We start from the raw sequence: 24,219 nt of genomic DNA, 5'->3' as shown, positions 1-24,219 counted from the left end.
AGGTCATGATTTCAGGGTTGTGAAACTGAGATTCTTTCTCCCTCTGCCCTTCCCCCCCCTAAAAAAAACATTCCTACTTATTCATTTATTTGGTGTTATTCAAAAACACAGGAACTACAACTTTTGTAAATTATTCATTTTCTAAATAGTTCACAAAATGTAAACCAGATTCACCTCAAGTAGTCTGATAGCACAAGACTCTGTTTTAAGGAGAAACTTGAATACTTCTATGAAGTTTTTACAGCCAGGAAGGCCATTCAGGATTATTCAACTCAATGTCCTTATTTTATATTTAAGGATACTGAGAATCAGAAAGGCCGTAACTTAACATGCTACTTAACAAGCAAACTATCCCTGACCCTCAAGATTCTAGCTCCATTCATGATTCACGGTGGAAATATAAGGTACATCATTTTTATCATAAGTTTGTCACAGTTTTATGGTAATCTGTCCCCACCTAATGCTTTCAGTTGTGCACTAGATGGATGCTAGCATGTATGACATCCTTCACATAGTGACATAGGGTGGACAAGGGACCTCCCTAGGCTACACAAGCCTACAAAGGATCTAGCAGACTTCTTTGAGGTGTGCTCTGATTGCATGTGAAGCTATATGAATCACTATGGTCTAGGGCTCCATACTGCTTACAGTGATGGCCTATGAAGACACTTAAAATTCAAGAACTCCTGACATGTCATTATTGGACTCGTATCCTACCTCACTTATTCGAACCTCTGGGGACCCTAGTAAATAAGGATATACGATGAAAAAAATGACTGAAGAGAAGACTAAGGAACCAACTGAACCAAACAGCCTCTAAAAATGGCATGGTTATGAACAGCGACAAAAGGACCACCATTTGGGGTGTGAGACATTTCCTTTTTCCCCTTAATTTCCCAAGAATTCAGGATAAAACCTTTGTTAGAAAGCGAGTAAAGGATGAAGACTAGATGTCTGAGACTTTAAGGGGAGCCTTTGTTTCCTTGCCTGCTGCCCCCCTTTAGACTGTGGGGCAACCTATTCTGGGGAGGCATCCTCTGATGCCCAGAGAAAGAAAGTAAGGAGTGACATACAAACAACTATAGGTTAAAGAAAAGAGAAATAAAGATTTCCCCCGCTAAATTTTTTGGCCCATTTTAGGAGGATAAAAATAAGAATTACAGGGAGAAGTTGTATTTTTTGGCTGGAGCTTTCTTCTAGCTGCCAGTAAGGAACCTAAAATGTGGGGCACAAAGTGGGAAATGCCAGTATTCTACGGCAGAGCTGAATCAGCAGTCCTGATAGCTTCGTCAATAGAACAGTATTTCCAAGTGAAAAGGACAATGAATTATAACAACATTCTTTCTGACTGAGACCTGGCCCCTACAAAGCCTCTCCTGTTAAAATGGCAGATCTGTGAGTTGGCACAGTTTAAGTCTATGTACTCAGAGTTCTAGGGACTTTTTCAGAAATGGGAGTAGGGCTGGCAAATCCCTGTATCAGTCTCCCAAGAAACTATTTTTAACTGCCCAGAGACCTACCAGGTCATTGTGACCAATATGAGAAAAAGTGATTAGTGACCAAGGATCTCAAGTTTTTAGCTACATGGCTCCCCATATAATTCCCTTGGTATGTTCCAAGACATAAATACTTTAAAAAGTTTAAAAAATGCCCCTAAACCCCACTAGATATCACACCAAATACCGAAAAACAGCATTAATACTAGAACACCAGAATGCTGAGAACCACTACTGCAGTTATTAATGCTAGGCACTTCACATTTAAAATTTAAATAGCTACAATACCGGATAATGTAGCTCTAATATACAACAAACTTTTCCTATATATATCTGTTTCTGGCTCTCTACACTGTTCTAACAGTCTGTGGAACATATATGTGCCAATATCACACTGTCGTAATTACTTTAGTGTCATCATCATCACTAGTTCTTGTATCTTCTATGGCAGGTCTCACAACGTTGTTCTTCATAATCATTATAACAATTATTTGCAATCTTCTATCCCATCTGAGAGTCAGGATTATTTTGACATGTACCATAGAAAGCCTACTGGAAATTTTATTTACTACACAAAGTCATACCCTTGAACGTGAACTCTCTGGATATTCTTTGCTATCTTTTTAACACATTTTTATAATCTTCCCCATGAAGGTCTTGTATATCTTTTATACATTTTATTTTTTAAAAAACTCATTGTTCTTTCTGCTGTGATTGAGGTCTTTTTTTTTTTTTTTAAACCTCAGTTTTACTTTGGTTATTACCAGTACAAAGAACGAAACTGATGCATATGTGCTGACTCACATCAGCAACCCTGCTGAGTTCTTACTAATTCTATTAATACATCTACAGGTTCTCTTGAATTTTCTATGTATTGCCATATCACTTACATTAAGTACGGTGCGCTGGTTTAAAAACATGCCTGAAAATTCACTATATCTATCTTCAGGAGGTCAAGTTAAATTATGCACCACCCCCCGCTCCCAGTACAGGCTTACTAATTCACCACTAACAAACAGGATATGGTAGAAGTGGCTTGTAAGACAGGTCATAAATTAGACAATGCAGCCTCCCTCTTACTGTGTCACGGATTACTCACTCTGAAACAAGCCAGCTGCCATGTCAGGAGGACACCCAAGCAGTACTATAGACGTTTCTGTGATGAAGCACTGCCAGTAAACAGCAAGGAACTGAAGTTTTTTGCCAATAGTCTTGTGAGTGAGCCACTTTGGAAAAGATCCAGCCAAGCCTTCAGATGGGTAGTCCTGGCTGAAATCTTGACTGAAATACACTGAGCCTGAACCACTCAGCTAAGCCACTTTGAAATCTCTGACCCACAGATGTTATTTTAAACTTTTTAGTTTTCCAATTTATTGGCATAAAGTTATGCATTATACACGCTCCTGACTGAAAAATCTCTATTATATCTGCATAGTTTCCTTTTTTGTTTCCAATGCCGTTTATTTGTGCTTTTTCTTGTTTTTTTCTTTCCGAGATCATTATTGATAAAAGTTTGTATATGTAGTTTTTCAAACTGGGGCGCCTGGGTAGCTCAGTCGGTTAAGCAGCCAACTCTTGATTTCGGCTCCGGTCAGGATCTCACAGCCCTGGCATTGAGCCCACATCCCCATCTGGCTCCAAGTGCAGTGGGGAATCTGCTTGAGGGTTCTCTCTCTCCCTTTCCCTTAGTCCCTCCTCCTGCATGTGTGCATTTGCTCTCTCTCAAATAAATAATCTGGGGGAAAAAAAAGAACCAGTTCTCCTGTTGTACTGCTTCTGGTTTTTCTTGTTAATTTCTTCTACTTTAAGTTTTATATGTGGTTTCTTTTTTTTTTTTTTACCTTCTTGATTTGTATCCTTAACTCACTTTTAATCTTACCTTTTAACAAATTTATTTAAATCTATATAATTTTTTTAGGAAAAGAAAGAAAAAATCTGTAAATTTACATTAAAGTGTCAACTGGACCCCCATTGGTATTTCACACTGTTGTTTAAGTATTATATAATTTCTGTGATGTCCTCTTTTAAACCTATTGATTATACAGAAATGCATTTTAAATACCCATACATGAGATTTGAAAACCTTTTTGTTCATTTCTAATTTATTTGTATTGTGGTAAAAGAAAATCGTCTTTGGGGCAAGAATTTTTTAAAATTTAGACTTTCTTTTGGTTAATGTGTCATGTGTATCTGAAAAGAAGGTACGAAGCATTAGTTGAAGACAGGATTCTACTCTTCATATACATACATTTGATCAATCTTGTTAATTTTGTTGTGGAAATATTCTGTATTTTTCCAATTTCTTGCCATCTGATATATTGGTTTCTGAAAGTAGTGTTAACAGTTTTTCCCCATGATGGTGAATTTATCGATTTTTCTTATAATCCCATGTAATTTGGGGTTACATTTTGGGACTATGTTTAGGTACATGGATCACTGCTCTATCTTCCCAGAAGACTGTTTCTTTTATTAGTGTGCTTCTTTATTCCTATTAATGTTTCTTGCCTCAACATTTTTTTTTAAAGATTTTATTTATTTGACAGAGAGAGATCACAAGTAGATAGAGAGGCAGGCAGAGAGAGAGAGAGAGAGAGAAGCAGGCTCCCTGCTGAGCAGAGAGCCCCACGCAGGACTGGATCCCAGGACCCCGAGATCATGACCTGAGCCGAAGGCAGCGGCTTAACCCACTGAGCCACCCAGGTGCCCCTTGCCTCAACATTTGACATTAATGATATTAACATTATTGTAGTTATCTTTCTAGGTTATAACTTTGAGGGGATATTTTCCTGTTTCAACCATTATGTATAGCTTTGGTTTAGGTGTATGTCTGGTAAACAGGAAACTAGATTGCATTTTAACAGTTCTGAAGATTTTTTTCCTCATAGGTGAATTTATTTTTTCAATAGATTTTTACTTACTTGACAGAGTTCACAAGTAGGCAGAGAGGCAGGCAGAGAGAGAGAGGAAGGGAACCAGATTCCCTGCTGAGCAGAAAGCCCAATACAGGGCTCATCCCAGGACCCTGGGATCATGACCTGAGCTGAAGGCAGAGGCTCTAACCCACTGAGCCACCCAGGCGCCCCCCGCCCCAGGTGAATTTAATCAACTTATATTTTCTGTGATTTCTAACCTATTTGGACTGATTTCCACTTATTTTGTGTGTTTTCTGTTTATCATCTATTTTGTGTTTTCTGTTTATCTTTTTTCTCTATTTCTTTAACTAGTTATTTAAAAATTTTGACATACATGATAATAATGTTTCTTGAAGTCTAAAATTATCTGGAATTTTATTCTGAACACAATGACCAGAATGCACTTTAACCACCATACATGGCTCCAAGATTTTTAAGAGTTTTAGCTTTCCCTTTAAAAAATACCTCCCCCAAACCCCTAAAACTTAAAGTCAACTAAATTTATTAACATTTTATCAATCGGATCACTCTTTTTCAAAAAAAAAAAAAAAAAAAATCCCATGCCTCCCCTGGGGATTCACTCTTCTGGCTGAAGTTCACTCTCTATTTCTTTTAGTGAGGATATGTGAGAAGTAGCTTCTTTCACTCTTTGCAAATGTGCAAATGACTTGGTTCTTGAATAAAAGTTCAGGTGATCCTGAGGTTGTAGTTGCCAGTCACTTCCCCTCAGTACCTTGAAGCTTTTGCCCTGATGCTTCCAGGCATTTATTATTGCCAGGAGATGTCTGTTTCAGTCTAACTGTTGTTCTTGTGTAGCAATGTCTTTTTCTTTGTTTGGCTTAAAATTTTTCACTTTATCCTTAATGTTCTACAATGTTCTACACTTTACTGGGCTCTGTTCAGGAGAATTTACTTATCCTGCTTGGCATTCAGAATGGATTTATAATCTAAGTACTCATGCCTTTCTTGCATTCTGGCAAATTCTCTTCAAATAGTGCTTTTCAACAATATCTTCCTATTAGATATATGTTGGAAACTCAATGACCAACATATCCTTTAAAAAAAAGTTTTTCTGTGCTACATTCTAAGTGCAGTTTCTCAGCTCCATCTTCTAATTTACTTATGCTCAGGCTACTTTGAATCTAAAATTTTATTACACCTAAAAAAACCCCACTAAATTCTTCATATCCACTTTACTTTTTATTTCATAATTTACTCTTCATTTTTAATAAATGTGAGTCCTTTTTCTCTTTGAGCATATAGACACTTAATTAAAAATCTTTGTTGGATGGTTTCCTAAAATTTTTTGTCAGGACTGAATCTGTGTTCCAATATTAATATTGTTAGATGAGTTCTTCTTAGCACTTAGCATCTTCTTCATTCCTTTCAGAATTTGTGCTGCAAGCCTCTTTTGAGAGAAAGTTTTGTTTGTTTTTTGTTCTCCATTCCTTCTCCCCCATGCTCACTCCTTCTGACAGCTGCCTCCACTTTGCCACCTGGGAATGTGGTCCAGAACCAGGTCTTATAAAATGTAAGTTGAGTTCTTGTCTCTCAGTGATAATGGAGCTATTACAGATTTAGTCGCTGAGCCAAAGCCCAGTTCAGTTCCTGGCTGTGAGACTGCCATGTCCTTCTGCCTTGCTAGGTCCAGCTTCTTTAAGCCATCTGATTCCAACAGCAGTCAAGAACAGTTTTATTTGGACTCCTTTCCTGCTTAGAGAATTTCTACCCAAAGCCTTGACTTTAAGCCATAATCTTATTCCACTCCTGTCCTGTGTGGAGCACTTGTAATCCTCATCACCCAGCAGGAGCCAAATATTTGCCCACCACTGCCCACTTCCAGAACAGCTGCAGCTCCACTCATCACACTGTGCTTCTACTCCATAGAGATGTTTAATTTATGTGCTGTTCTCACTACATTTTTCTGGTTCCATCTTTTTACGTTTGATTAATTATTGCCATGAACTGAAATGTGAACTTAATGTACCATTTTGATCTAAACCAACTATATGTGTTTTCTATCCTCAGAAGGCTACTGCCACTGTAGTGGACACACTGGCTGCCTACCTAGTATCTATTCCTACGTTTTTCTGCACCAGAGTACCCAAGAGTATAACTCTTCACTGCTCACATGCCTTAAAGGGATCAGACCTGATTATATTAAGCCATTTAATATTTATTTATATCTCCCTAGCTGTAGTAGTTGAGAGACAGACATGAGACCAGTCCAATAAGACTCTGCTTGGAGTGCTGGAGTGATACATTCTCTTTTTTTCCTAAAAATATGGTGTGTGTAAATAATACCAAAAAATTGTTTTAGCCATTTTGACATGTATTTTATACACATGTGCACACATACACACATATGCATGTGTGCACACACATATAGGAAGCACACAGAGAGAAAAATGGAGTCAAGCCTCGATTAAACCTCATCTTAAGCACATATTAACTCTGGAATTTTGAAATACAGGCATCATTGAAGTCCCCCCCCCCTTTTTTTTTTATTAAGCTAGTTTAAGTTAGGTTACTTAGAGCCAAATATTTAACACAGAACCCAGAGTGGTCATTACTACTTAATATCTAACCTACTGTTACATGCACCTCTAACTGCTTTCTTTTTTTTTTTTTTTATAAATGTGAAGAGTTTCAGATCATTTCTTTTTTTTTTTTTTAAAGATTTTATTCATTTATTCGGCAGAGAGAGATCACAAGTAGGCAGAGAGGCAGGCAGAGAGAGAGAGAGGGAAGCAGGCTCCCCGCTGAGCAGAGAGCCTGATGTGGGGCTCGATCCCAGGACCCTGAGATCGTGACCCGAGCCGAAGGCAGCGGCTTAACCCACTGAGCCACCCAGGCGCCCCTCTGCTTTCTAAGAGGCAAAAAATACTGTTTTTGTTACATGTTTCATTAAAAGACAAAGGTCAAAGGAAGTGTGGGGTGAATTAAGGCCTAAGAAATCCCACACTTAAGTGGAACAAAGCGCACAAGGAACTGGATGCTGACTGAGAGCTGTGGTAAATTCTAGGAACTGACCACTGAGATAACCCAGAGAACAAGTTGAAAAGATACCTTGAATAAACAAGTGAGATAAAAAGAAGCTCACTGTGGGAAAACCCTTTTTTTAGGCAATACCAGCTTTTGTTTTCAAGAAAAAATCAACATAACAATCAACAGGCAAAATACAGTCAAAAGACTGGGAAGGGGGAGATAAAGATTTAAATGAAAGAAGCAGAACTGGGGGAAAAAAATGACTGACTTGACTTTAGGACTAAAAATGCCACCAAAGTTACAAATGTCTAAATTCTTTCAACCACATCACACTCGGGACATTTTATTTTAAAATTAAACTTAGGTTGGAGCGTCTGGATCGCTCAGTCAGGTAAGCATCTGACTCTTGATCTCAAGGCTCTGAATTCAAGCCCCACATTGGGCTCCACGCTGGGTATGGAGCCTACTTAAAAAAAAAAAAAATTAAACTTAGGTTAAAGGAAAAAAAGACAATGTAATTAGTAAGAGAAAATACATAGGTTATTTGGCTAGTTTTAATATATTTGTTTTAGAAAGTAATACAACGAAGTATCTAGTCTCATAAAGACCCAATGTGGAAAAGGTAGCTAAGTAAACTATGTTCTTGCAGTTATTTCTGACTGACTTGCTACCGTTCCTAAATAACATCATGCACATATCTTTTAAGTGATTATATTCAGAAATTTGTGAAAAGTACTACTTATTAGTGCTTAGCAACATATTTATGGATATGTCTCCTCAGGTAAGGGAAACAAAAACAAAAATAAACTATTGGGGTTACACCAAATAAAAAGCTTTTTCACAAGAAACCATCAACAAAACAAAAGGCAACCTACTGAACGGGGGATATCTGCAATGGTATATCCAATAAAGGGTTAATATCTAGAATATATATAGAAGTTACAGAACTCAACACCAAATAAACATCTGATTAAAAAATGGGAAAGTAGGTGAAAGAGATTAAGAGGCACAAACTTCCAGGGGGAAAATAAGTCTACTTACTGAATAGCTTATCGAATACATACAAATATCACTATTTTTTTTTGTATATATGTGTTTATGGTGACATGAAAGAGAGCCAGAGACAACGAATTGTCCATTTTTAAAATCAAATGGGTATATTTCCACTATTTACTGGATATGTTTTGGTCTTAGAATTGTTTTGTTTCTCTAATAATTACTGGCGATAAAGATAATAAATATCTAAGGTTTCTAAACACTGCCTTGGAGGAACTGCTAACAGTCTTAGTGATCAAAGAGAAGCTTCAGAAAAACTTAAGAGCTCTAAAACAAGAACAAGTTCACAATTCTGGGTATGTAACCAAAGGAAATAAAATCACTCTCTCAAAGAGAAACCTGCATGTTCATTGCAGCAATATTCACAATAGCCAAAATTTGGAAATAACCTATGTGTCAGTCAACAGCTAAATAATACAGAAGATGAAGATGTGGGGTGTATGTGTGTGTATACATATGTATATATGTATATATATGTATACATATACATGTATATATGTATACACACATAATATATATAATAGAATACTATTCAGATATAAAAAAGGAGGAAATCCTACTATTTACAATACCATGCTTAAACAAGGAGGACATTATGCTAAGTGAAATATGCCAGACACAGAAAGATAAATCTGTATGATCTTATTTAAATGTGGAACTTCAAAAAGCCTAACTCATAGAACCAGAAAATAGAATGGTGGTTGTCTGGGACTGAAGGGTGGAGGAAGACAGTGGTCAAAACGCACAAACTTTCAGTTAGAAGACGACTAAGCTCTGAAGTTCTAATGTACAGTGTAGTAATTATAGTAATACTGTATTATATACTTGAAATTTGCTGAGTAGATCTTAAGTGTTTCAACACACACACACAAAGGTAACTATGTGAGATAATGGATGTGCTAATTGACCTGACTGTGGTAAATATTTCATAGTGTATAAGAATACTAAATCATCACGTTGCACCCCTTAAAAAATTATGTTGTGCAACCTAAATATATACAATTTTATTAGTCACTAATACCTCAGTAAAGCTGGAAGAAAAAGGAACAAGCATCCTTTTAATCTGGAAATTAGCTGTTCCTTTGTCACTAATTTTTTTTTTAAGATTTTGTTTGTTTATTTATTTATTTATTTATTTGACAGACAGAGATCACAAATAGGCAGAGAGGCAGGCAGACAGAGAGGAGGAAGCGGGCTCCCTGCTGAGCAGACAGCCAGTTGTGGGATGGGATCATGACCCAAGCCGAAGGCTCTAACCCACTGAGCCACCCAGACGCCCCTGATTTTATTTTTATATATAAAGTTTAAGTTAAGCTGATCATTCTTATGTCTACTAACTGGTTCATAAAAAAGGGACTTTATTACAAAGACGTAACTATAAACAACTTAAGTTTTAATAATAGCAAAAATTATTTTAAATAGATAAATCCTTTGTCTACACTACAACAGAGTGCTTTATGGAATGCCTACACACAATCCAATTCTCTAATTATTTTCCTTGTAAGAAATCTAGAAAAAGTCTTTAGTAGAATGGTACTAAGCAAATCTGGCATGACAATTCAAAAGTATAGTGACAATCTCAAAAGTTCTTTCATTTTTAAAGGATGAATAACAAAACAAAATCAACATGGAGTCAATGAAAAATTTTGCACCAGAAGAGATTCTTCAGCTTTACATGAAGAAAACCGTACCACTGAAAATTATTTAAAATAATAAATTGAAAAAATCCAGGGGAAAAAATGTGCTTTAGGAATAAGCAAAAAAACATGAACTCAGGGTGAGAGGAAAAAATATTAGAAGGAGATTGGGATAAAACAAAACTCTAAGTTAAATAAAAACATTTAAAAAATGTAAATCCAAATTGTGAGCAGTAAGAAACAGAACAAATATTGCAGAAAATCAAATCAGGGCCTCCTTAAGAAGTGATGGAATAGAAAAGAAAAAAACTTAAAGATTTGTGACATGGTTAATACAACTAGAAACCAGAGCCAACCCATGAAAAATTCCCATAGGAAAAAAAAAATGAAAAAACAAAACAAAAGGCACAAACTTAAAAAAATACTTCCCTCAGCTGAAAAAATAGACTGAAGGACCTGTCATCTTGCAGATAAGATTGATGGATTAAAAAATCAGTAGTCATAACACTGAACTTTGAAATATTTTAATCACTCTAAATCTTTACAATGCAACAAATGGCTGTAGCTACTATGGAAACAGTATACAACAAGATCTGGAAAGAGCTTAACACCCACAGCTAAGATGATGTAAATATACCATATGCTGGGTATCTCACTGATTACTTTGTATTTGTATGTGGGCATTAACTTACTCAGAGCAAACACAAGAACCTAAATTCATGTCTTCAAATAAAAACCGCACTCTGGTTTTGTTTTGTTTTACATTTATTCCCTTTTTAAACCATGCTGTCGGATATTATTTTTATTTGCAAAGAAGTATTAGTCTTCACACTTTGTAAGTAACGGAAGACAAATGTAGCTTTGTTACTTATGAATTAATTCCTAAAACAGAAATGATGTATATCAACACAGTCAGTTCTTAATACTACTGAGATAGCACACTTCAAAATAAATCCTAGTTCTCAATTTTTGGATCCATGTATTTTTGTTTTTAAATGCACAGCTGTAACACTTGTAAGTTAGTTTTTTAACCTAAGGTAAGAACAAAGTGGTAAAAGAACGCATGCCACTGAAGCACTTTCATGAGTCCTGAAATGTGTTATATAAAAAGGACAAGCTTCCTGGTGTATTGGTTTTGAAGGTTAATAATACATTATTATTATCAGTAGTAGTAGCATAGTTATTTACTTCCAACAGTTATTGATAAAATAATCCAAGTCTAGCTACTAAGTGGTGATGCTGGAAATAAAATTAGTCACTATGAAAATGACTTCAGTGCTTTAAAATAATTTATGTATGAAAAATTTACAACTAACTTTTTCTAAAGAGTTGTCTGTAGCTCCAGTTTCTCTCCTATTCTCTCTGTAAAACCAGGTTTTAGCCCAGGTTTTCTCCCCCCCTCCCCATTCTCCTGAAAGTACTCTTATGCAGTCACCAAAGATCTTCACATTGCTAAATCCAATGGCCATTTCACAGTCCTCATCTTACATGACTTGTCAACTGAGGAGGAGACACAAATGATCACTTTCTCCTTCCTGAAACACTCTCTTCACCTGGTTTCCAGCACTCCATGTTCCTACCTTCAAAGGGTTTTTTTTTCTTCTCAGTCTTTGAGGTTCTTAATCTCTCCAACCACTGAATGTGGAAAGCCCAGAGCTCAATCCTCCGTTCTTTAGACCAGATTTCATACAATCTCGTGGTTTTAAATACTATCTACTTGTTAATGACTCCCAAATTTCTATTTCAGGTTGCGATCTTTCCCATCAACTCCAGCCTCATATAACTCCAAGTGAACAGGCATCTCAAACCCGACACATGTAAAACTAACTCTTAATTCCCACTCCACCCACCTCCCCTTAACTCTCCACCCTTAAATCTTCCCCATCTCCATAAACAGCAAATCCATCCTTCCAACAGCTGGAAAGGCCTTAGAATCAGGCTTCATTCTTTTACCCCTATACTCCACATCCAATCCATCAGTAAATCCTGGCAGCTACCAGCTGGTCTAAGCTCCCATCACCTTTCACTTGGATTCCTAAACCACTTCCTAACTAGTCTCCCCTCTTTCATCCTTGCCACCACAGTCGATTCTGAACAGAGCAGCCAGAGGAACTCTTTAAAACGTTAAGTCAGATCCCCCAACTCCTCTGCTCAAAATCTTCCACCCACTCCCCTCTTCACTCAGAAAAAAACCAAGGTCTTTATCAGGACCAGTCAGCTCTCTGACCCCCTCTGCCCTCCCTTAATCTGCTGAAACCTGCTGGCTTCCTTGCAGGTCCTCCAGTAGGACTGGCAGTTTCTGGCCTTCTGCACCTGCCCAGTATACTATTATTCTCCCAGATAGCCCCATGGCTGGCCTTCACTCCCTCCAGTTTTGTTCAAGAATCTTCTCCATGATGCTGTTGCTTAATTTTTAAAAAATTTTTAATTTATTTACTTGACAGAGAGAGATCACAAGTAGGCGGAGAGGCAGGCAGAGAGAGAGGAGGAAGCAGGCTTCCCGCTGAGCAGAGAGCCTGATGTGGGGCTCGATCCCAGGACCCTGAGACCATGACCTGAGCCGAAGGCAGAGGCTTTAACCCACTAAGCCACCCAGGTGCCCCCGACGCTGTTCCTTATTTTAAAACTGCATCTGTTTCTTCTCTGGTTCTTCTTATCTCCCTTAGCTGCTTTATTTTTCTTCTTAGCAACAGTTACCATCTGACTGGATATACTTTAATTTTTCAACTATTTTGTTTATTGTACCCATTCTCACATTCCTCCAGTGGCAAGTTAGCTCCATGAACATAAAGATTTTTTCCCCCACCCCTCTATCTCCAGTGAGTAGAACAGTGCCTGGACACGGAAGGCATTCAATATACCTTTGCTATAAGAATGCTGAGTATGTAAACTCTTACTAAGGCTAAGAGCTTTGGGAGATTCTAGTATCCAACCTCTTTCCTCTTGGGAAGCAGAACTTCCCTTCTGATGTTCACAGGAACCCTGGAGATTCTTTATCCTTCACAGTAAGTAACTCAATTTGCTCTGAACAACATGTCTAAAATCTCTTCATTCCTTTTTATTTCAGTCTCTCTCCAGTGCCTTTCCTACATCCAGTAAGATATTAACTGTCACTGAAAACCCTTTCATTTCCCTTGAGCACGACTGTCCTTATATTGCAAAGACAAAGCGAACTCACTAAAATGGGATCGAAACACAAATAATGAAGAGTAAAGAAGCACACACTCAACCAAAGAAACCCGACTCTATTTCAAATCAAACTGCACTGGTGGTGGTGAGGGCCCAAGTCCAAGCCTAACTTACTATCCACTATAATCTTTAATGAGCAAACATTTTTCTCATTAAACTCCTTCAAAACTAAAGAGACGTTCGTAGAAGGCTCCTGAGTATAGCCAGGAAAATTACGCCTGAGAGAAAGCAGCCCAGGCTACAAACCAAATCAAGCACGCGCACACACACACACCCCTCTAAAACACGTGTGGAAGGTAACAGATGCAAGAACACTGCAGTAAGGCGGATGAGGCTCAAACCCCAGCCCACCCTCTGCTAGCTGTCTGACCTTCAAGTGAACGCAGACTCTCCGCGCTCGGTTTCCTTATCTGGAAAACGGAAATGGTACCTCACAGGGTGGCTACAAGAATTAATCAGAGGTATTCAAACACTCGGCATCCTGTCTGACACATAGCAAGCATTGAAAATAGCTGTTCCTATAATTCCTGTACCACGGACATTACAGCTGTTTAAACTAGGAGCTCCTTGGTATCATCGTTATTTTTTTTAAGAGTGAGACGTGTCACTATTCAGCGGTATATATGTATTTTTTACCTAATTATGCTCAGCAGCCTATTTTAAAGAATAAATGCATCTTCTCCTCCAGGCAGGGCGCTGTACTGGAAAACCCGGCAGGTAAACCACCCGCTTCCTCGCACTGCACATTAAGAGGCAAATGGCTCTTTAACCACGGGGCCAGGTGCCATTCTAGACGGTTCAGGCTCACCGCAACAGCTGTTCACACCTAGACTGCGGGCTCCCTGCGATCCGCCGCGTACTGCGTGTTCCTGCCGCGAAAGCACACGCTCGATCCCGGCGCCACAATAAGGCGCCGGCGGAGGGCTGCGACTCGGACCTCCCGATTAACCACGAGCGCGCTCCGCCCCAGGCCCGCCCGCCGGGGCCCGCAAGCCTGGGCCCGCAAACCTGGGCAGGCCCTCTCCTGCGGAGGACCACAACCTTTACCCGCAAAAACAAACAAGAACCCTCGCAGGTCTTTTCCCTGCCCTCACGAGCGACACACCCCTGAGGGAAGCCACCGCGGACCCGCGACGCCCGCTCCGACTCCTTCCGGCCGCCGAGTAGGTGCGGGGGGCCCCCGGCGGCCTCGCCCTCCACCCCTCGTTCCTTGGTCAGGCCCCGGCCGGGCCTCTCAAGTGCGTCAGGGCCGGCAGAGGAGGTGTCAGCGGCTCAGGCTTGGGGCCGCCCACGAGCCCCGACCCAGGTACCTTTGACACACTGCCGAGCTGAGGAGGGAGCGCCGGCGGCAGCGGGAAGAGGAAAGGAGAGGGGCGGGCCATAGAGACATGCGGAACCCCACCTCCCGGCTAGAGCGGCCTTACGCTGCGTCGGCGGCGCGCCCCCTGGAGGCGGGAGGCCCGAGAGACTGCTCCGCTTGCCCAGAACTGGAAACTCGGAATGAGCCTGCTCTGAATTAGGGAAAGGACCGAACCTGGCGTGGGGAGAAGAGAATGACAGGCCAGGAAGAGGTTTTTCGGACTCGAGTCCAGGAGCATTTTGCACTATTATTCTAAATAGACATCCCACCCCCTCAGCTAAATGAAGGCTTCTAAGCAAGGACCATTTTATTAAAAGCTGTAGGTATCAATTAATAGTCACTGGCCTCCGGGTAAAGTTAATATAGAAGCCAAATGGACAAACTCATAATAGTAACTGCTTTAATTCTAAAATATGATGCAAAATTTTTTTTTTTTACAATAGTTGGATATTTACATCCCATTTTTTAGGATTCCTGGACTAAATGCAATGTGTATACAGCCAAAACTCACTAAAAATGTAGTGGGTAGTGGGGTGGTAGAAGTTAATTTACTGGAAACATAAAATTATATATATAAATATAAATATATAAATATATACAAATATATATTTATATTAGGTATACATATAATTAGGTAAAAAATAAATATATAAAAATATCTCTCTATGTTTACATATAAATATATTTGTATACAAATTTGTATACATATATCTATATATACATTTGTGTGTGTGTGTGTATATATATATATATATATATATATATATATATGTTTTAGTTTACCAGCTCTGTTCCTACAGACTTCCTCTGCACAGTGATTACCCCTTCTCCGAATTCTAGCACCTCTCACCTGACCAAGTCACCCTCTGGGATGTCTCAGGTCCATCCACTCAAGCCTTATTATTCAGTCTAACAGTTTGTTCTTGGTAAAGTCATGTAAATGTTTAAGATAATTGTCAAATTCAAGAGATTCTCTCTCAAATTTCATTCACATAAGAATTATGATTTCAGGGCATTTCACATTTTATGGTAAAGTGACTAATCATAAGTATTAAATACTCTCTGAACGGGTGACTTTTATTAACCAATTTGTCATGGATGTCTTCCTTGTGGTTTGGGTTGATTTTATAATATCTTCATTGATGCCCGTAAATTGAGTCAAGTCTGCAGAGAATTTAAACCTTTCCCAGTGTGTTGATGGATGCACTTCTCTCCATTAATTGGCTTACTAAACAATCTGAGAACCTATTTATTACTTCTATTCAAACATATTTCTTCCCCTTTGTGAATTACTCTTTTTGTTTGATTTGAAAAAATGCAGGCACTCTGCAGTTTTTTTCTCTGATGAGATTAAGGGAGTGAGATCCGCACTACACCTGGGGACGTCAGCAAATTGGTCATTAGGAGTATGCATAGAAGCCATTTCTGTGCTTCAACAATAACTTAATGCTGCATGTGACCATGAACCACATGAATGTATCTCATTAAATACAAACCAGAGTATTCCCAACTGCATTTCTACTTAGCAAGAGCACCAAAATATCTGTATTCACTCCAGTGCTCCTCAACTGGAGAAGAGGCCTTGGGAAATCTGAGTAGAAAGAGACAGCAGCCTTTATTGTAGCTAAAATATATTAATTTTACAAGCTTTACAGAAACATGTGGCATGTGAACATACTTCGGGGTCTTGGAAGGGAACTGTACAAAGGAGGGGTAGGCTGCATTAGTTCCCTATTGTCCTTGTAACAAATTACCACAAGCTTAATGACCTAAAACAACACTAAGTCATCATCTTACAGTTTAGGAGGTAGAAAGTCCAAAATTGGTTTCACTGGGCTAAAATCAAAATGTAGGCAAGACTGCATTCTTCTGGACGCGCTAGAGAAAATCCATTTCCTTCCCTTCTCCAGCTTCCTGAGGCTGCGCATTTTCTGTGGCTTGTGGCTCCTTCCTCCATCCTTAAAACCAGCCATCTAGCATCATTTCTCCTTCTGACCTTTGCTTCTACTCTTATGTCTTCTCTAACTTTGATCCTCCTGTCTCATTATAAGGACACTTGGATAACATCAGGCATACCTTATTAATCCAGAATCTCTCCATCTCAGGGTCTTTAACTTAATCACATTTGCAAAGTCCTTTTTACCATGCAAGGTAACGTAGTCAGAAGTTCTGGGAATTAGGACATGGATATCTTTGAGTGGATGTTATTCGGCCCACTACAGGGCCCTGAAGCTCCAACTCCTTTCCTTTCAGGTCAATCTGCCTCTTCTTCCTCAATACCAAAATCTGTTTGATCCCGAGTTCTGATTGTGAGACTTCCACTGGGGAGGAACACCTGTAATTACAACTGGGATAAGTGTTATGAAGGAAGAGAAGAGATGCTATATAAAGGCAAATAATATGGGACCTAATTTAGGTGGAAGGGAAGCAATATCTTTGAAGAAGTGATCTTGCATCTGAGACACGAAGCATGAGGAAGAGTTATTTATGCAATGAACAAGGGCAATGTTCCAGATGAGGGGATCGTATGTGTGGCCTGGGAATGGAGGTGTCAGAAGGTCAGTGTGGGGGCGCCCAGCTGCCTCATTCAGTAGAACATGTGACTCTTGATCTCAAGGTCTTGAGTTCAAGGCCCACACTGGGCATGGAGCCTAGTTAAAACAGAAGAAGGAGGAGGAAAAGGAGGAAGAAAAGGAGGAGGAGGAAGAGAAAGAAGAAAGAAGAAGGGGAGCATGGCCTATTTGTGTCTCTACCATTGAATGCTTAGCACTACCACAATGAACGGCACATAGTAGGTGCTCAAGAATATTAGCTTAGTAGTTTTCAGCCCTTGCAGCACGTTATAGTCACCACAGGAGCCTAAAAATACCAACACCTATGTCCTAGTCAAAACCAAGTAAGAATTGTTTTGAAGTACAGTCCTGGCATCCACATTTTTAAAAGCTGCTCAGGGAATCCCAATATGCAGCCAACGTGCAGGGTTGAGAATTGCTGTGTCAGATACAGCTGAGCGAGTGAATGAATGAATGGATGACAGAAAAGATTTGCTTGGGTTAGGATTTTCTTTCAGGTCATTTTTTTCTGGTTAGGGAAAAAAGGGTAAGACTGATTATATATTACTATCCAGTCTTAGGAAATGCAGAAAGGATTTTCCCAAACATAATTGAACACTTATCAGAAGGGACTCAGAGTGATCTAGCAACCATCCCAGTGTAACCAATTGTTACACTGTAGAAAAGAGATATGTTGGAATGGGAAAGTGCTTTAAAAACCCATCATACTGAGGTGCCTGTTTGCTTAAGTGTCTGACTCTTGGTTTTGGCTCAGGTCATGATCTCATGGTTGTAAGACTGAGCCCTGTGTTGAGCTCCTTGCTGGGTGTGAAGCCTGCTTAAGATTCTCTCTTTCCCTCTCCCTCTTCTTCTATCTCTCCCTCTCCCTCTCCCTCCCTAAAACAACAAAACAAAACAACACCATACCTCAAAGGAAGAGGGATTTCTACTTGTTTTTGAGCTTTACTCCTGTTCCAGGTTGGTTTTTGTAGTACTAACAAATGACCATCAGAGGGAGACATGTTCCTGAAAATGTTGCTTCCATGGGCATCCATCTCTCGTTCCTGGCTAGGGAGAATCAGGTGTTTTTAACAACACTAGGGATTCCAAAGGCTTAACCATGGAATGAATAAATTGCATATATTTATCTACACAAGAATTAGATTTATTTAGGTTCCCCAAGAGTTTAAACATTTAAACCACCAGAAAAAAAAAATGAAGTTTGCGTGTGTGCCAAGCATTATTATATCTGCAACACTGAGGAAAAAATTGGGAGCCTCAGGGGATAATCTGTCCCTCTAGCAACCAGCATAACTAGAAATTAAGTATGCAAGCAAAACCCTCAGAAAGGGATCTCTCTCCCTTTGTTAATTGCAAAGTAAACATCTTAGATCTAGAATTTCTGGAGTTACTAAGATAAGGGTTAGATCCCTGGGAAGAATAAAAGAACTTGATTCCTTCTCTGCAATACCCATTTGTTGTTTTCTTATCCACACATGCCAGAACCACATGGATGAATATATTAGACTGACTAACTATATCTATCTGTCTATATATATATATATATATATATATACACACACACATATATAAATATAGTTATATTAGACATATATTAGACTAATTAATGCATGTGATGGGAAAGTATACAGTACTTAGCCCCGATTAAGCTTCCCTTCCAAAAGTTAAGAAACTGATCATTAGTAAGGGAATACCTTTTGCAAAGTTGTAAGCAAATGCATTGATTTGCAAAGCCTTTAAAAGCGACTGGTGAGAAGTTATGCCTGTGATCAGCAGGTATCCGTCATTGAGTAATGAGATAGGAACTCTTAGGAATGTGGAAGCCATATCTTACTTGGCATATAGGGATTATGTGGGGAACCTAAAAGACTATCTCCCAAAGAGCAACACTGTATGTCGTTGAAAAAGTCAATAAAACTCTCCAGAGTGCATAAGAAATGATGAGGTCCACATGTTGTTCATTTATTTTATACTTCAAAACAAGCACTAGAAACTCAGAAGTCAGTAGGTTTATCAATTTTTCTTTCAGAAGCCGGCAAGGAAAACCCACAGGAGATAGCCTAGGTTCGCCTTTTCTCCTTTCCTTTCTGGCCCTAAATTTCCTTCCTAACCTTCTAATATTCCCACCCCTTAGAGAACATGCTAGTTCAGGGTTTGTTCAGTGTGGGCAAAGGAAAAGCTAGGGAAGGGTTCATGCTGGTCCAGAGGGCTCTGGAAGGTCTGCTCGGTCCAGAAAATGAGCAGCTCGTTCCAACAATCTGTGTTGTTAAAGGGTTCGCTTCAACCCTGGAACGACGCTTAGCTCACTCTGGGGGCTCACAGTGAACCGACATTTTCGGCTTACAGGGATCTTAACTTTTATATTAGTCTCAAAATAAACTCCTGGCGATCATTCAAGCAGAAGCCAAGCTCCTCTCCTTCTCAGTCCTGAAACACACTCCAGGGAACGAGCTTTATCAGAACTTGCCTCAGTTCTGCTCTCTTCCTCTCCAAACACGGAGTCCATGCTTTCATTTCCACCTTTGCGAAACTGTGATGCCCCAGTCAGGAGAAAGCCGGAGGCTATTCTACTCTGACAACTATTTTCTGCCAATACAACTGGACTAATACATCTTTTGAACTTAGACTCCTGACCAGCAAGAAAGGAAACTTGTGACATTTTTATAGGGAAAGAAGGGGGGCGGGAGGGGGGATAGTAGTGCGAATTACTTTTAGCCTATGCATTTGTTTTAAGGCAAACAGAATCAGAAAAGACTTAGAAATGATTTTTTTTATAAACCTCAAAAATGTATTTTATATATCTATCTTCCAAGCTCACGAGATACATTAAAAGAAGAAATGGAGTTAGTTGTCTTTTGTGTTTTTGTCATCACCCAGCAGGATTTTTTAACAAGTCCCAGGTAACAAGTCCTTACCACACTTGAGCAGGAAGGTTTAGGATTTTTTTTTCCACAGTGAATTCACTAAGATCTCAGCTCATCTTCATTATCACCCTTAGCCCACACATCACTTATGTTTTAATTCTGACAAATGAAAAGGGAAAAGAGGATATGACAGAAGAAAAACAAGGGAAAAAGACATCTTGACACAAACGACCCACAGTTAATTGCGAAAGAGAAACTAATACCGACATACATAATTGATATAAATCCAGTCACCTGTAAGAAATCCTCGATTTAACTACTGTGATATGTATTCAGTCAATATATGAAAAAAAACCACCTCTGATATATAGTTTTATTTTCTCCCATAACACGGTGCCATACAAGTCCTGGGGTGTGGAACCGCTTTCCCTCTGCACATAAATAGGCGCACTTGCTGGAATGGTGCCTCTGGAAACTCCTCCAGCAACGGCAAAATCGCTACAGTTAAGTTTTGAATAGAACCCGTCTCCAAGTGGTTGACTTTGCCACATGTATGTTTCTTCACTGACATTTCACTTGTTCTACTCAACATTTTGCAGAAAATCAAATTCTAACTTCCCTTGATGGGGACCCAGATGCAGTAGATTTCCATCCCCTCTTCCTCTGCACACTAGATACGATACAAAGAGGGGGACCTCCCCAGACATTCTGTGGGGACTCATTTTCAGTTCGAGTAAGAGCACGCATGCACGCAGAGAGGCCAGCTCACACTCCCGGCTTCAGCTTGCCGCTCCAGGCGCCTCCACCCCAGACCACGGCTGCGCAGCAGAGCCCGTCCAATGAGGGCTCCTGTGGACAGATGGAAAAGCCATTAGGAAGTACAGCCAACTCTGTGTTCCCACATTTCCGGGACAGAAACCACATTTAGTGCAGGAGCCGTGCAAAATCACCAAGGTCAATGCCTTTAAATCAATGGAGTGTCTAACCTCTTCCAAGATGTTACACAACCAAAGCCCAACTGGTGAGCTGAAGACTTTGCCCTACAGAAAAGTAAACAGGCTACATGGCTGGACCAAAGAGCCAAGCCCACCATGGACTTTTCCCATAGCTTTAATTTTTCTTATCTGGAAAACTGTTCAACACATGACTTCTTAAGAATCCAACAAATAGCTATTATAAGGTAACTTATAAGCAAAGTACAATTATACGTCAATAAAGTGGAGGGAGTGGAATACAATGGTAAGGCTGAAAAGCCATTCTTTAAAAAATTTTTAATTAATTTATTAGAGAGAGAGAGCATGAGCACAAGCAGAGGGAGCTTCAGGCAGAGGGAGAAACAGGCTCCCCACTGAGCAAGGAGCCCGATGTGGGACTTGATCTCAAGACCCAGGGATCATGACCTGAGCTGAAGGCAGATGCTTAATGGACTGAGCCACGCAGGCATCCCCTGAGATGGTGACCTGAGCTGAAATCAGCCACCCAAACGACTGGGCAAGGTGCTCCCGCTATACATTTTCTAGGTTAACTCAGCACGCTTTATTTTGGAGTGTGAGAGCCAGCAAAATATGTCTAACTTTTTCTTGACTATTTTTCTGGGATCCCCAAGAACAGGATTGAGACCACCCTCACGAAGGAGAAAAGTACCTTGTACCCCATCTCCCTCAGTCCAGAGTCCACATGGGCCCCTGGCTGCAGGCCTCTGAGTGAGACTTGGGCCACACACTGCAGGGGGAGGGCTAAAAAAGCACCTGGAGAAGGAAAGTTGACTCTGTTGCTGAGTTTTCTTTTGTTTTGTATTGTACGATCACTTTGGCCATTATTTTCCCACTGAGACTTGGAACCTGTTTGGTTTTCCACAAATTAGGGTCACTCAGCCCTTCTCAAAGTCACTTTGAGGGTAAACGTTGGGTAATTTCTCACTTACATCGGTAGCATAAAGTTTGCTTCCCAAGTGGCCAGCTGGGGAATGTGTGCAAGCCACAGTTTCACCACATAGGAACCTACATGGAGACCTGGCTTTAGGAAGGGAGCATGTCAGGCCTCCAGACAAAGCCTCACATGATTCTCTCCAGAACCCACAGGGGCTCAGACCCTGGGCGCCTAATCACAATTGAATCAGATCTGCCCTTTTTTCTTCTATTTTGTGAACTTTTCACACTTGTGGGTTGGCCTGTGAACCAGGTGCTTAGGCCAGTAATTTTAGGAGAATGGACAGCCACAGGAACACATCCATGCATCTAGAAGCAGGAAGAAGTGATGTTGGTGAGAACAGATGCACCAGCAGAAAATTCGGCTGGCTGGGGACCAGTTGCAAAGGTATAAAGGGAGTGAATCTATAGACGATAGTACATGCTGGTAATTTCCAAAGCCTTACCACACCACTTAGAAGTTACCTGAAGGGTTTCAGGAGCTGCCCACCTTTACAATGTTCATGCACTGGCTCATGTCTTGTCCGGTGCTGAGGGGCTAGGCTGCTGGGAAGGTTCCGCCCAGCAGCACCACACAAGAGTGAGGTCATCACCCTCAGAGGGGGGCCCACTGCTGGCCTCTCTTGGAGCCTGCAGCAGGGAAGGCCACTCTGGGGGTCGGAGTTTAGACTGTTTAGACTTTTCACCCACTGATGAAGTGGGGTCGGAGTTTAGACTGTTTAGACTTTTCACCCACTGATGAAGTGTTTGGATGCAGAAGTAATTCAAGCCTGCAACTCCTTCTAGACAAAGACAGGCCCGGTAATCCCCAAAGGGGCTAATGGTTCTTTCTTCTCCTACATAACTGCTAAGGAATGTGTCATTTTACAAAGTAAATTTCAAGTTTTATCTTCCACTATCCCAGTTCCTTTCTTCTTCATGGTACATACTATGGAAGGTACTTGTTTCTTCTCATTTCCTGATATTGATGATGATCTCTATGTCTTGGGAAAAAACTATTAAATACAATCCTTCTGTTTTTGCCGTCTTCAAATAAGGGTAAGGGTTAAACCACTCTGCTCATTTTACAGGAATGCTACATTTGCGGGGCGCCTGGGTGGCTCAGTCAGTTAAGTGTCTGCCTGCAGCTCAGGTCATGATCTCAGGGTCCTGGGATCAAATCCAACATCAGGCTCCCTGTTCAGTGGCGAGTTGCCTTCCTCATCGCTCTCCCCACTGCTTGCGCTCCAGCTCTTCCTCTCTGTCAAATAAATAAATAAAATCTTAAAAAGAAAAAGGAATGCTGCATTTGTGTCTGCATAGGTACCGATCCCTCTTCTCTTTTAGCTTTATCTCCTAACTACTCCCTAACCTAAAACTTCGCCAGCACACAGTGTAGTTTTGCTCATCATTTCCCACTCGTTGTCCTGTAAAGGCCTACCAGACCCTTTCACATGTGTCTCTCCTCCACTTGGCTCTACTCCTTCTTCAAAGTCTCTCTTCCCCATGGGACTTCCTGACCATCCCCAACTTCCTCCGACACACAGGTCCACCTATACACTGGACACCAGCCATGTGTTGTTTGAGATTATCAGCTTTCAGGTATCAGGTTGAAACATATGAAACTGACAACATAAAACTGTTTTTGACCTACAAAACAGCAATTGGGTATGGTTCAATCTAGTATATGTACCTTCTCACTCCCAAATACAAGTTCTTTTTGCATTCCTAATCTCTCTAGTAAGCTCTTACACAGTGTAGGTGTTTGCAATTAAAAAGAAAGTGATGGGGTGCCTGGGTGGCTCAGTCCTTAAGCTTCTGCCAGCCACTCGGGTCATGATCCCAGGGTGCTGGGATCAAGCGCTGCATTGGGTTCCCTGCTCCAGGGGGAGACTGCTTCTCCCCCTCCTGCTCTGACTGTTTGTGCTCTCTCGCTTTCTCTATCAAATAAATAAATATAATTAAAAAAAAAGAAATTGACAAACTATTCTTAAACTGGCAAAATAGTAGATAAACTTCTATTTTAATCTGAAAATGTATCCTAATCCATTAATACCATCACCATGGATGATTTGGGATTTTTACTATACCCCCTCCCCCGCAAAACCTCCTACTACTGCTTAAAATATAAATACAAAACTTAATGGCACTAGAATTTATGGCCGGAGGCACTGCTTTATAAACATTACAGGACTTTAATAGATTCTATATTTCAGAAAGAACATCTCAGAATTTTC

At 40.2% G+C, this 24,219-nt stretch overlaps 1 protein-coding gene across 5 annotated transcripts in view; it reads right to left on the bottom strand.

Moving 5' to 3' along the window:
- The window catches only part of ANKRD46 (ankyrin repeat domain 46), a 33,618-nt gene extending 18,956 nt beyond the window's left edge, over positions 1-14,662 (bottom strand). The window contains exon 1 of one of the 5 annotated variants that reach the window (XM_046010144.1): positions 14,589-14,662. The gene's annotated coding sequence lies outside the window, so the exon portion shown is untranslated. The other 4 variants (XM_046010174.1, XM_046010149.1, XM_046010156.1 and 1 more) reach the window with 4 other exon arrangements.
- Positions 14,663-24,219: the final 9,557 nt, after the last annotated feature.

This window comes from Meles meles, chromosome 1, assembly GCF_922984935.1.
Source record: "Meles meles chromosome 1, mMelMel3.1 paternal haplotype, whole genome shotgun sequence".
NCBI lineage: Eukaryota > Metazoa > Chordata > Mammalia > Carnivora > Mustelidae > Meles > Meles meles.
The sequence above is the reverse complement of the archived record's forward strand: the minus strand, read 5'-3'. Positions and strand labels throughout refer to the sequence as shown.